This window comes from Sciurus carolinensis, chromosome 11, assembly GCF_902686445.1.
Source record: "Sciurus carolinensis chromosome 11, mSciCar1.2, whole genome shotgun sequence".
In the NCBI taxonomy this organism is placed as follows: domain Eukaryota; kingdom Metazoa; phylum Chordata; class Mammalia; order Rodentia; family Sciuridae; genus Sciurus; species Sciurus carolinensis.
The window spans coordinates 87,226,380-87,239,996 of NC_062223.1; the positions used below are offsets into that span (position 1 = coordinate 87,226,380).

At 35.3% G+C, this 13,617-nt stretch overlaps 1 protein-coding gene and 1 non-coding gene across 2 annotated transcripts in view; both read right to left on the reverse strand.

Moving 5' to 3' along the window:
- The window catches only part of Dlg2 (discs large MAGUK scaffold protein 2), a 2,079,243-nt gene that overhangs the window by 1,781,599 nt on the left and 284,027 nt on the right, over positions 1–13,617 (reverse strand). The gene's annotated exons all lie outside the window — the stretch shown is intronic.
- Positions 11,893–11,966, reverse strand: Trnat-ugu (transfer RNA threonine (anticodon UGU)). The gene has a single exon. It is a non-coding gene; the product is annotated as a tRNA-Thr (tRNA).

Below are 13,617 nucleotides of genomic sequence, written 5' to 3' on the forward strand. Positions count from 1 at the left end.
GAAACCAAATGTACATATTTGTGACTATAGTTAATATATGGTAGACTCGAAATTTGCTGAACGACTAGATCTCAAGTGCTCTTGCCACCAAAAAAGAAAAAAAAAAAAAAAGGCAGGTAAGTAGGTGAGATGATGGATATGTTACCTTGATTGTGATAATCATTTCACAATACATATGTCAAAATATCATGTACATATGTCAAAATATCATCTTAAATATAGACCATTTTTATGTGTCTAGTATACAAAGATGAAAACATTTTTAAAAATATTTTTGAGCTTCAGAAATAAAAACAACTCAAAATAAAACTTTATATCATTATTATACTATCATTGTAACAATCTACCATAATAACTTCTGTATCAGTAAACTTTGCAAAAGAAGGATTAATAATACACTAATTAGAAATAAATGTCAGCTGGTTATCTAAAACAATTACCATATTTTGCACATATAAGACATGGTAATTTCTCTGCATATATTGTTCATTTTACAGATTAGAGAACTAAAGCACTGAGAAAAAAAATTTAAATAGCTGGCTATCACAAAAGCACTAACTGGTAGAAATTGGATTCTCTGGGTCAATGTTTGTAACTACAGTCTTCACACTCAACAAATAGTGTGTATGTGTGTGTGTGTGTGTGTGTGTGTGTGTGTGTATACATGCATATATATATGATGGTTGGAAATTTATAACCGAATTCATAACTGAATATACATGTGTGAGAAGAGCAAATGAGCTATAAAGATTATTGGAGAAATTTGAATTTGATTTCATTTGTCTAAAAAAAATACTTATTGAAAGATTTGATTGAGGATACTTAAGTTAAAGGAGATCTTTTCCCTTTACCAAGACCACAACAACAGATAATAAGTATCTTTATGTAAAGATTAAAATCATCCCATCCCTGCCAGGCATGCCAGGAAAGAAGATATCAGATGGGTTGAAAAAATTTATAATTTTTTGTATAAATCTATGGAGTTTCCCAAAGCCTTTCATCCAAATCACCACTCAAAAGAGTAGATTTTGCCTCACTTAAATCTAAGCACTAAATGTAATCCTAAAAAAGTATATGTGTGTATGTAAGTATAAACACATGTGAGTAAATATTTCTCTTGATAAATTTGTTAAAATCATAATTCCAACTCCATTGACACAGATTTATTGAATACTGATAATATGCCAGCCACTGTTCTGAGTGCTAGGAGAACAACAGTAAATAATACAAACAAAAATTCCTATCCTCATGAAACTAACATTCTTGTCAGACTAAGGGACAGAGTACACTGACAGTAACACATAAATAATTAAAATACATCAGTAAGAGTGAGTGGTAAATGCTGAGGAGAAAAATCAAAGGAAGAAATATACATATTCTTGTGGGAAGGAAGAGGGAATGGTTAAGGTTAATAATTTAAAATAGGATGGTCAGATAAAGCCCCTTTGAGAAGGAAACATTTGATCAAAGATTAAAGGAGATAAAAAAGTTTACTATGAGGATATCTAGGGAATAATATTCCAGACACAGAATTTGTTTTCTGAATCAAGGAACAGCAAAAAAGTGCAGTGTGTCTGGAATAGAGTAAGCAAGGAAGAGAATGACAGGAGATGAATTTAGAGAGATAAAAGAGGATAAACTACACAATGACTTTATAGAGGATCATCACAATGTTAAATTTTACTCTGTATGGCATAGGAAGTACCTAATCACAAGGGCCTATGAGATTTATGGATGCTATTTAATTTGATCCTCAAAACTCCATTAATTAGTTATGAGTTAGGCATTAAGATTAACCCCATTGTTATGGTTTGAATGTGAGGTATCCCCCAAAAGCTCACATGTGAGACAATGTGACAGGATTCAGAGGGGAAATAATTGGGTTGTAAGAGCCTTAACCCAATCAGTGAATTAATCACTCGATGGGATTAACTGAGTGGTAACTGAAGGCAGGTGGGATGTGGCTGAAGAGAGTGCAGCATTGAGGTGTGGCTTTGGGGCATATATTTGAATCTGGCAAGTGGAGCTCTCTCTGCTTCCTCATCATCATACGAGCTGTTTCCCTATGCCACACTCTCCCTGCCATCATCATGTTTCAGCCTCACCTGGAAACCTGAGGAATGAAGCCTGATGTCTGTGGATTGAGACCTCTGAAACTGTGAGCCCCCCAAAATCCTTTCCTCCTCTACCATTGTTATCATCAGGTTCTTCAGTTACAGAGGCAAAAAAGCTGACGAAAACAGAAATTGTTATGGAAACATGAGGTGATTGCTGTGACTAGCCTGACCATGTGGTTCATAAGTTTTTGGGACATTTTTGGAATTGGTCAAAGGAATTTTGAGATGTTTCCAGTTCAAGCTGGAAATGCTTTAGATTATTGTAAATAGAGCTTAATGGTTGATTCAGAAGACCAAAATGTGAACAGGACCTTGGACAGTAAATAAAGGGCTCAAGAGAGTTTAGTGGAAAAGGAGGACACAATTGGTATTTGGACTAGAGGCCATTTGTGTTATGTTCTGGCTGGGAAGTTGTCTGCATTTTGCCCGTGTCCTGAGACCTTCTGTCAGGCTGATTTTAAAAGTGATGAATTTCTTAATCTGGTGGAAGAAATTTTGAGACAGCATAGCATTCAGGTGATGGCATAGATATTGCTGGGGGCTTTTAACCAAATTTATTGTAATAATTAGGAGCAAAAAGCAGAGCAGAAAGATTTAGAAAACATGGGCTTGAAAGGCAGAGTAAAACTAGGGCTAAGGAAATTACAGTTGTTAAAGACTTTACCTCCACTAAAGAAATACCAAAGACTTTGCCCAGAGACAATGAGAAAGATGATTTGCAGGCATCTCAGGAACTGGCAGACCACACCCATCTCAAGCTCAGGGGAGTAAAGGTGAAAATTCTCTTGAGAAGAGACCATCCTTCTTGCACAAGGGGCCTAGGCAGTTTTTTCAACATGCTCAGCCACCCGATACTCAAAGGCTGCTACACCTAGGGTCACTGGAGCCTTGGTTACTGCTCAAAGTGATGGCAGACCTTGATGGGGCAGACCTTGGCATCAACCATGTGGTGCTGGTTCTGCAGGAATGCAGGATGCTGGAGTTGGAGGGCCATGGAGGCTTCCACCAAGATTTCAAAGGAAGGTCTTGGAGGCCAGGCAAAGTGCAGCAGGATCAGAGGTCCCTGGGGGCAGCCCCTGAGAGGGCAAAGTGTGGACATGTGAGGAGAAAGCAGAAGCTGCATTGGAGACCCCCAAGATTAAGAAATGCCAGTAACATGGAACATCATCCTAGGAAAGCTGCAGGAATTGAGCAAGACAAGTCAAAAGAAAGGCCACTTGGGCAGCAACCAACATGGCCACAGAGGCAGAGCTACACAAACCCTCTGGAGAGAACATCATGATGCCATGTGCCCCAGATGTCAGTTATGGAACCAAAGGACTTGTTTGCCCAGCTGGATTTTGGTCTTGCTTTGGTCCTATCCCTTCTTTCTATGCCTCTATTTTTCAAATGGAAATGTTTACTCTGTACCATTACATATTGGATATTTGTAAATTACTTTTAATTTTACAGGTGCTCACAATGCGGGATTGCCTTGAGCCTCAGAGAAAACTTTGGACTTGAACTTTGAGCAATCTTGGAACCGTTGAGACAATGGGGTCTCTTGGGAATGAATAAATTTATTTTGCATTGTCAGATGAGTGTGAGCTTTCGGGGGACTAGGGTGGAATGTTATGGTTTGGATGTGAGGTGTCCCCCAAAAGCTCACGTGTGAGAGACAATGTGACAGGATTCAGAGGGAAGATGATTGGATTGTAAGAGCCTTAACCCAACCAATCCCTGGAGCCTTAATCCAACCTAATCCCTGATGGGATTAATTGAGTGGTAACTGAAGGCAAGTCGGGTGTGGTTGGAGGAAGTGCGGCATTGGGAATGTGGTTTTGAGGTATATATTTGTATCTGGCAAGTGGAGCTCTCTCTTTCTGCTTCCTGATTATCATGAGAGCTGCTTCCCTCTGCCATACACTCCACCATGATATTCAGCCTCAATTCAAGTCCTGTGGAATGAAACCTGTTGTTTATGGATTGAAACTTCTAAAACCATGATCCCACAAATAAACTTTCCCTGCCTTAAAATTGTTTTGGTCAAATCCTTTAGTCTCAGAGGCAAAAAGCTGGCTAAAACACCCATTTTACAGATGAGGAAACAAAGGTTTAGGAAGATTAAGAAATTGCCTCAAGGATGCTAATAAGGGGGGGCAGGGAAAAATAGAGGTACTTTAGGTAGAAGGGAGTGAAGGAAGGGAAATGAGTATGGAGGTAGGAAGGATAGTAGAGTGAAACAGATTATTATCTCATATACATATATGACTGCAAGACTGATATGATCCTACAATATGTACAATCAGAAAAATGAGAAACTATACTCCATTTATGTATAATTTATCAAATGCATAAATGCATTCTATTGTCATGTATAACTAATTAGAATAAATTTAAAAATATAAATATTCTTAAAATAAAAACAAAATAAAATAAAAAAGAAATTGCCTCAAAGTTACCATTTTTAGAAAATGTATTGTCAAAGTCCAAAGACAGGCAGTCTGACACCAGAGTCTGATACTTGTAACACCCATGAATATTGCCTAAGCAAAAAAGTCGTTGCTTTTATTAAATAATAACATCCATATTTTAAAAATTTAAAAAGCACATCCTCTCATAATATCCTATCTTTATCCTAAGAGTCAGTTTTGAGCACTCTACTTTAAAACATGGATGCATGCAAAAGAAATTTGAATGATCGATTTTCTAGAAAATACATCAAACAAGAAACAATTGAAAAAACTAATACTTCAGTTGAAGAAAATAAGACCTGGGTATGGACACATGATTGTAAATATCTCAAGAGCTATAACAAGTAAGAAAGTTTTATTCAACCAGAGGAAAAAACTTTGAGGAAGATGGACACTTCAGATCAATATGAGGAAAATTATCAGAGACCCATCTCTGTATCTAGCTACCTATCACAGAAGGGGTGCTGAAGCAGAATCAAAGACTATCCATGGAACATTATACAGAGGATTCCAACCCTGAATTAATGATTTGGTTAGATGGAAAAAGTTCTCCCCAACTCAAAGACTCTGTGTTCTAATTTTTAATATGATTTTCAGTAATTTTCAAGTAAGCAAGGTTTTAAAATAGAACTATGTGATGCTGTGTAGCAATTGAGAGTGTAGGTCCGAAAGGCTTTCATTATGTCACTTATTTGGGTGTGTAACCTTGAGTCTGAGCTTCGTTTTCTCACCTATAAAATTACGACAGCATTAGGACCTAACTTATATGGTTGTTCCTAACTGCTTGGTTTGATCTGATCCTCCCTGTGGAGTCTTACCTTTCTTTAATTTTTTATTTATTATTTTATTGGTTCTCTTTAGTTATACAAAACTGTAGGACTCATTTTGACATAATTATAAAAGCATTGAATATAATTTGTGCTAATTCAGTACTCAGTACTTCTCCTTTCCATCCCTGCCTCCCTCTCCCTGTTCCCTTCCCTCTACTCTACTTATCTTTCTGATATTTACTTCTGGTTGTTGTTGTTATTTTTAATTAGGGTCTTGTGGATTTATGTGATGATGAGATTTATTGTGGTACATTCATATATGTACATAGGAAAGTTAGGTCAGATTCATTCCCCTGTTCTTCCCTTATTCCCATCTTTCCTCACTCCCTTCATCTACTCCACTGATCTTTCTTCTATTTTGATGGACTCCACCCCGCTCCACTACTTCCCTCTCCCTGTCCCTCTCTTTCACTCTCACCCTCTCTCTCCCCACCTGAAAACCCCTGCCCCATTTTGGACTAACTTCTGCATATCCAAGAAAACATTTGGCCTTTAACTTTTTGGACCTGGCTTATTTCACTTAACATGATATTCTCCAGTTCCATCCATTTACCAGCAAATGCCCAATTTTCCTCTTTCTTTATGGCTGAACAATACTCCACTGTGTATATATACCACATTTTCTTTATCCATTCATCTGTTGAAGGGCACATAGGTTGATTCCATATCTTGACCATTGTGAATTGTGCTGCGAAAAACATTAATGTAGCTATATACCTACAGTATGCTGATTTTAGATCTTTTGGATATATGCTAAGGAGTGGGATAACTGGGTCATATGGTGGTTCCATTCCTAGTTCGTTGAGGAATCTCCATACTGCTTTCCAGAGTGGATGCACTAATTTACAGTCCCACCAACAATGTATGAGTGTACTTTTCCCCCACATCCTTGTCAACAAATTTTATTATTTGTATTCATTTTTTAATTTTTTTTAGTTGTAGATGGACACAATACCTTTATTTTACCTATTTATTTTTATGTGGTACTGAGGATCAAATCCAATGCCTCACATGTGCTAGGCAAGTGCCCTACCACTGAGGTACAACCCCAGCCCCTATTTGTATTCTTGATAATTGCCATTTTGAATGGAGTGAGATGAAATCTCAATGTACTATTTTTAAAATATCTTTAGTTGTAGATGGACACATACCTTTATTTTATTTATTTTTATGTGATGCTGAGTATCAAACCCAGAGCTTTGCACAAGCTAGGCAAGCACCCTACCACTGAGCTACAACCCCAACCCCTCAATGTAGTTTTGGTTTGCAGTTCCCGAATTCCTAGAGATGTTGAATATTTTTTCATATATTTGTTGGCCATTTGTATTTCTTCTTTTGAGAAGTGTCTGTTCAGTTCTTTTTCCCCTTAACTGATTGCATTATTTGGGGTTTTTTGGTGTTGGGTTTTTTGAATTCTTTGTATGTTCTAGATATCAGTGCCCTATCTAAAGAGCAAGTGGCAAAGATTTTTCTCCCATTCTGTAGGCTCTTTCTTTGTACTCTTAATTATTTCCTTTGCTGTGCAGAAACTTTTTAATCTAATGCATCCCCCTTATTGATTCTTGGTTTTATTTCTTGTGCTTTAGGAGTCTTGTTAAGGAAGTTGATTCCTGTACTAACATGTTGGAGTGTTGAGCCTAGAGGTTATTCAAGAAATTGCAGAGTTTCTGATCTAATTCCTAGGTCTTTGATCCACTTTGAGTTGACTTTTGTACAGGGTGAGGGATAGGGGTCAAGTTTCATTCTTCTACATAGGGATTTCTAGTTTCTCAGCACCATTTGTTTAAAAGGTTGTCTTTTCTCCAACACGTTTTTGGCACCTTTGTCTAGTATGAGCTAACTATATTTGTGTGGATTTGCTTCTGTGTCTTCCATTCTATTCTATTGGTCTTCATATCTGTTTTGGTGCCGGTACCAGGCTGGTTTTATTACTATAGCTTTAAGGTATAATTTGAGGTCCAATGTTGTGATGCAATTGCTCAGGACTGTTTTGGCTATTCTGGTCTCTTATTTTTGCAAATGAATTTTAGAACTGCTTTTTCTAGTTCTATGAAGAATGCCATTGGTATCTTAATGTGGATTGCATTCAACCTGTATAATGCTTTTGATAGAATGACTTTTTAATTAATTTTTTTTTTGTAGCAGAGATTGAACCCAGGGGCACTTTAACATTAAGCCACATCTCCAGCACCTTTTTGTATTTTATTAGAGACAGGGTCTCACTGAGTTGCAAAAGGTCTCACAAAGTTGCTGAGGCTGGCTTTGAACTCACAATCCACTCATGATCCTTCTGCTTCAGGCTCCAGAGCCGCTGGAATACAGGTGTGCGCCACTATGCACAGTCATTTTGGCCATTTTGAAAATATTAATTCTGCCTAAGAACATAGGAGGTCTTTTGATCTTCTAAGGTTTTCTTCAATTTCTTTCTTCAATCTTCTATAGTTTTCATTGTAAAGATCCTTCACTTCCTTCATTAGATTTTGAAGTCTCCCATCTCACCACACAGGAAACTCCTAATAAACTCTTGTAGTTCTGAATCACTAGGCTATTTCATGCTTTGCTCTTACTGCTAACTCTGCCTGACTTCAAAGTTAAAAGTGACTCATATTCAAAATTCTCTTCTAGGAGACTCTCAATAAAATATCTCCTGATGCCAGGATAAAACTGAACACAAAGCTGACTTGTCTGTGTAAGGAAATTGAAGCTCTGAAAGGTTAATGAAGCCAATATCATGAACTAACAACTGACTGTCACAGTAGGAATTGTAGTAATAGCAACAATACTCTACTATACAGAGTGTCCTGTTGTCTAGAAAGCTTTTTCCTATTGTATCTCATTGTAATTTGACAACTCTGTGAAAAACAAAAAGTAGGAAAGTAGGCACTATCTGAGCAACCTATACAAAGTCATACAACTTATCTAGTTGAATGCACAATCATGCCAGATCCAGGACCCCCATATTATTAGTAGTATGTAAATTTTCTTTCCATTTTGTAAATAAATGAAATGATGGAATAAATAAAAGTCAAATTGACTTTGTATTTATTTTATTGATACTGAGTATCTCTTAAGACTTTGAGCATATCAAGAATAGGAATAAAGTTGAGGAGCAGCACTACTTACATAAAACAGTTTTTCTGTCCAAAAATTACTGAGTCAATGGCAAAGGCATCACTAATTCAAAGGTACTAAAGTTAAAACTAATTTAATGACAGAGTCACAAAGCTCATGCATACTGTCAAAGATACAAAATGTAAGAGGTAGCTGACTAAACTTAAACCTGAAACAATTAATAAACACAAGAATTTCGTGACTTCCAAAGCAGTGGGGTTAGGAGTTTCTTGGCAGGTATGAAATTACCCAAATGATTTACACATTTCAGAACATGAGAAGAATGAATGAAAACAAGACAGTACTCATTGTGCTCAAGTTGATTTATCAATTAAATATGATGTTGCACTGAAAAGAAAGGAAATGTAGAGACTGACTCTCTCTGTAATATCTGTAAATTCCTAGAAGATTTTAGTAAGTTTTTCTCCTATTAAGGAAGCTGTCAAAGAGGTAGAATAATGAAGGGAAATTGAAAGATAGGCAGGCTGAAGGCAAATAGGAAGAATTTCAGAAAGACAAAGAAATCTCTAAAATTTACATTAAAGATGAAGGTTTCCTCTGCAGTAGGGAACATCTTATGGTTAAATAAGTTGTATAACATCACTAAGAGATTTAAGTTATTTGTCTCTGCCAGAAAATACACAGATATCCATCTACTCAAATTCCCAAATGAACAAACAGTTCTGACATCATGTAGGTATTCAGTATTTGAGGAATAAAGGGATCAATCTAATCCTGAAAATTCACTATAAATGATAACCAAGTCTCAAAAAATATATTTTAATTACCTACTATGTAACAAACACCATTCTGGGATCTAGCCATTTGGAACAATTTTTAACTGCTTTGGTATTTTAATACTCATAACACATGGAAATGTCCATTCATCTTTTCATGTGGTTGTCAGAACATAACAATAGTAATTAAAGATAAATTCAGTGTCCCTTTTCCCATGCAATACAGGAAAATTATAATTTGTGTATTATGAGTTGACAGCATCATTTCTCATTTGGTTTTCAGGATGATTGGTTTGTAGAATTAGAATAAGTCTAGTTCCTTCTGATCTTAAAACAAATCATGTTCCCTATTATTAATAGAAGACTTGCCAAGCAGCAAATATATTAGCACTTGTTACTAAGGACCAATGATTTATAAATGAACTGAGAGCATGTTTCTTTCATTTCTTCAGTAAATAAGGTCCAGCAAAGTTGCTTTCTCCAAATTTTCCTTAACAGATAGGTAGTATAATGAGAATTTGTTACTTTCCTTCTCATAGAGGAAAAATTACTAATGCCTAAATATGTGGGTGTCATTACCATCATTTAGTAGGATGTTGTTAGAATGCTGTGCCAGATGCTGTCAATACCCTAAGCATATTCCCCTATACCTCACCACCATAATACAAGCCTTATTTCCCACTGCCTTAGGGCTCCTTCTGGAGCCAGAGACCACTCTGCCAGTATTCAGGGAAGACTGGAAGTACCAGAAAATCAACAAATATTCCCGCACCCTAACAAGCAGTCCTCAATGACTGACTGATGGGGATTGGTGTTAAATACTCTGGCTCCTTTGTCACTAGGGATGACAGATTTATTGAAGCTGGCAGATTCTAAATTGACTCGTGAAGTTCCCCAGTGGATTTAAGTGACTAGCTTGACTAGGTACCTTACATTCCCTGTCTTTTTTTCTCCCTGCCCTTCTGCTGCTTTCTATGATCATCTTCCAAATAAATCACTTAAACTTACATGTGTATCCTTATTTTAGAACCTCTTCTAGGGAAGCATAAACTAAGAATTATCAGTCCTTACAACAATATCCATTATTTCACCTTACCCTTATGTAGACTATTTTCATTGCCTAGCTTTTTATGCTTTCAGCCCACTCCTCTTCCCATAAGTATATGCAATGATTTCTGTTTCTTCTTTGTAATAAATATATAAAAGCAAATTTGCTGACAAAATTGTTACTCTTAGAGCATTATTCAGCTAGTCTCAAAAGTGATGGAAATTCATTAATTTGCATGGGGGATTACAAACAGAACAGTGTCAGTTAATGTCTTCATGATTTTCTAATAAATGCATATATCCTATCAAATGGATATAACATAATTTAAAACCAATACTTTGATGTTGGACATTCAGGTTGTACTTAATATTTCACTATTACCAATAATGCTGAAATTAATTTTCTTATGTAAAAATCTATGTTATTCTTTTTGTGGAATACAGAAATAAATTCCTAGGGAATTTGCTAGATAAAAGAGTTAAAGTATTTTTAAGTTCCTGATTTACATATAACCAGAATAGCTTAACTTATTTTCGTTCCCACCAGCAGGGAACAAATGTTCCTGTGTTAACATATTCTCATTAATCTTTTACTATTATTTCATAATTGTCACAAAAAATCATTGTTATATATATATATATACATATTTCCTGAACTTTTTCAATATTTAAAGGTATCCATTAGTAATTATATGTTTGTGAAGTCATTTTTCATTATTTTGTCTCAATTACCTATTGATGTGATTTTATTTGTCTCATTGGATTTATTTTGAACCTTTTATACTACTCTTCCACTAAAAAGTTCTGTTAGAGTGTTGATTGGATATATCCATACCTTGTTACTAACTTCACTATTAATACATTTAGTATGAATGAATTACTCCCAATAAATATGAAATAAAATGTGATGGGTAGATTGTATTTTTAAAAATAATTTTAAGAAGCATTCTTTTAATTAGTTAAATAACATAGTTTTGGTCTTGCATTGTTTTCCTGTGTTTATAATCAGGAATGATTGTTCAAATGTTTTAGAAGTGTATTGCTGTCTCTGCAGGTAGAATACCTGAATCCAAATCCTCACTCCTCACTTAGTAACCTGATGATGAATTTACTTAACCTATACCTATCTCACTTTTCTTATCTGTAAAATGGTAATAATTGTAATAATATCTGCATCATTTGGCAATAGCAAGTATGAAATGAATCATTTTAAGAATTCAGAATAGTGTCTGAAGCATAGTAAATACTTGATAAACATTAGCCAATTATAAACATTACAGCATTATATTGTTTTCTATTTGGAGGCAATCTAACAGAGTGGCTTAATATTACAAGTTCCCCTAGGTTCTTTACTTTCCCATATAATTATTTGAGTTTTGGCAAGTTACTATATCTTCATGTGCTTTTGTTTTTCTCATATAAAATATGAAGATAAAAATATTATCTACTGCATGGGATTTCTTATAAATAATTTGAACAAATATATGTAAAATATTTCAAAAAGGCCCCAGAACATAGCTTATTATAGCATTCGAAAAATGAATTATTACCTACTTTAGTTGTCATACCTTTCTTTTGTTTTGTTTTGTTTTTTTTTTGGGGGGTGCTGGGGATCGAACCCAGGACCTTGTGCTTACAAGGCAAGCACTCTGCCAACTGAGCTACCTCCCCAACCCCCATACCTTTCATTTTCTTTGAGTTATTAGTTACATTAACAGATTTTCTAATAGTAATATCCATTACATTTATAGAATAATACTTTTTTATGTTTTTAATATACTCTTGAATTATATTTATTAATAATAAATAATAACATTGATTAGGATATCAAACATGTTCATAAATGAGAATAATCTGTATTTTACTTTATCATTCTCTGTTGGTTTTATATCTATATTTTCTTAAAATGAGTTAGAAAGATTTCTTACTATTTAAACTTTGGAAATGAATGCTTATGATGAGAATTACATATTTTTGAAAGTTTAGAAGTATTTGCTTGAGTTTTTTTCATTAAGAATAAGAATAATTCTTTGAAAATTTTAAATTTGTTCCAAGGTTATGAGCCTATTCAAATTTTCAACTTCTAATTGCATCAAATTAAGCAACGAAACAGAAGATTGTAAGTCCATATTCTTTAATTCAGCTAAAAATTGTAAATGAAATATGAGGTTACATTCTACAGTTAATACGACTGTTTTAAAAAGGCAAAGCCCTTTACTAGTCATCAGTCGTCATTAGAAAGGTGAAGCAACTTTATTCTTCCATTTACTCAAGGCAAAATCTTTGAAGAAGACCATCTTGATTTCTCTTTCTATCCTGACCTTTAATCCATCAGCAAATTCTTTGAAATATATCTGAGATCCACTTCCTCTGTTCCTCTAAACTCCAAACTATCATTATCTCTCACCTAAATTATTTCATTAGTTGTTTGATAAGTCTTCCTACTTTTTATCTTGCCTCTCATAGTGTAGGCTAAAGTGTGCCACCCAGCTCTCCCAATCAGAGCAAAGACCTTCAAATTCTAGCTGTGAGGATTTTGGGCTGCTGACAACTCATATCTGTCTTTCTGAAGAAACTGCTCTCAACTAAGAGGGGCACACCTCATACGAAGTTATAGCCCTTTCCCAAATGTAGCCAGCGTCTAATGGATGCTCAATGGGAGATCTGGCTTCTTTCCCCAAATTTAAAACAACCCTGAAAGGCATCTTAGCTACAGAGTGCCTGTGGATTAGTCAAGAACTTTGTGTTAAGCACTTCTTGTTCAACTCGTCACTCTATCCAATACTGCTTCTGCACTCCCACACAGCATTGTTCTTGACAATACTGCCCAATGAACTTTCTACATGCTTCTCCATCTCAGAATCTGTTTTCCAGGGTCACTGATCTAAGAGGATAGGTGCAAGGAATGATCTGAAAAAAGCACTCTAAAATGGGATTTTTGAGTTGCAGAACTCACCAGTTGCCTGGCAATGAAATCCCCATAACTGGTAGTAGGTAGAAACTTAGAAACTGAGCATTCTTATCATGTTGCAATGAGGTTATTGTTAAAATGTTCACCTGTGGTGAATTGGATAAAAAAAAAAATGGTGGGAAGGAGTATACTGGCACATATAAGATTTAAGTCATGTAAGAGATGTAGTTGAAATAATAATTCTATAAAAATGAATTTGAATGGATATTGCTGAATGTGATCAATGCTTTATAGAAAGATGATAATGCAAGACTAGGGTGATTAATCACAAAATGAAGGTAAAAGGTGAGAGTCAAAGAACTGCCTAATAGTATGCAAAGATATTCTCATATCCTGTAGTCAAAAGGCAGA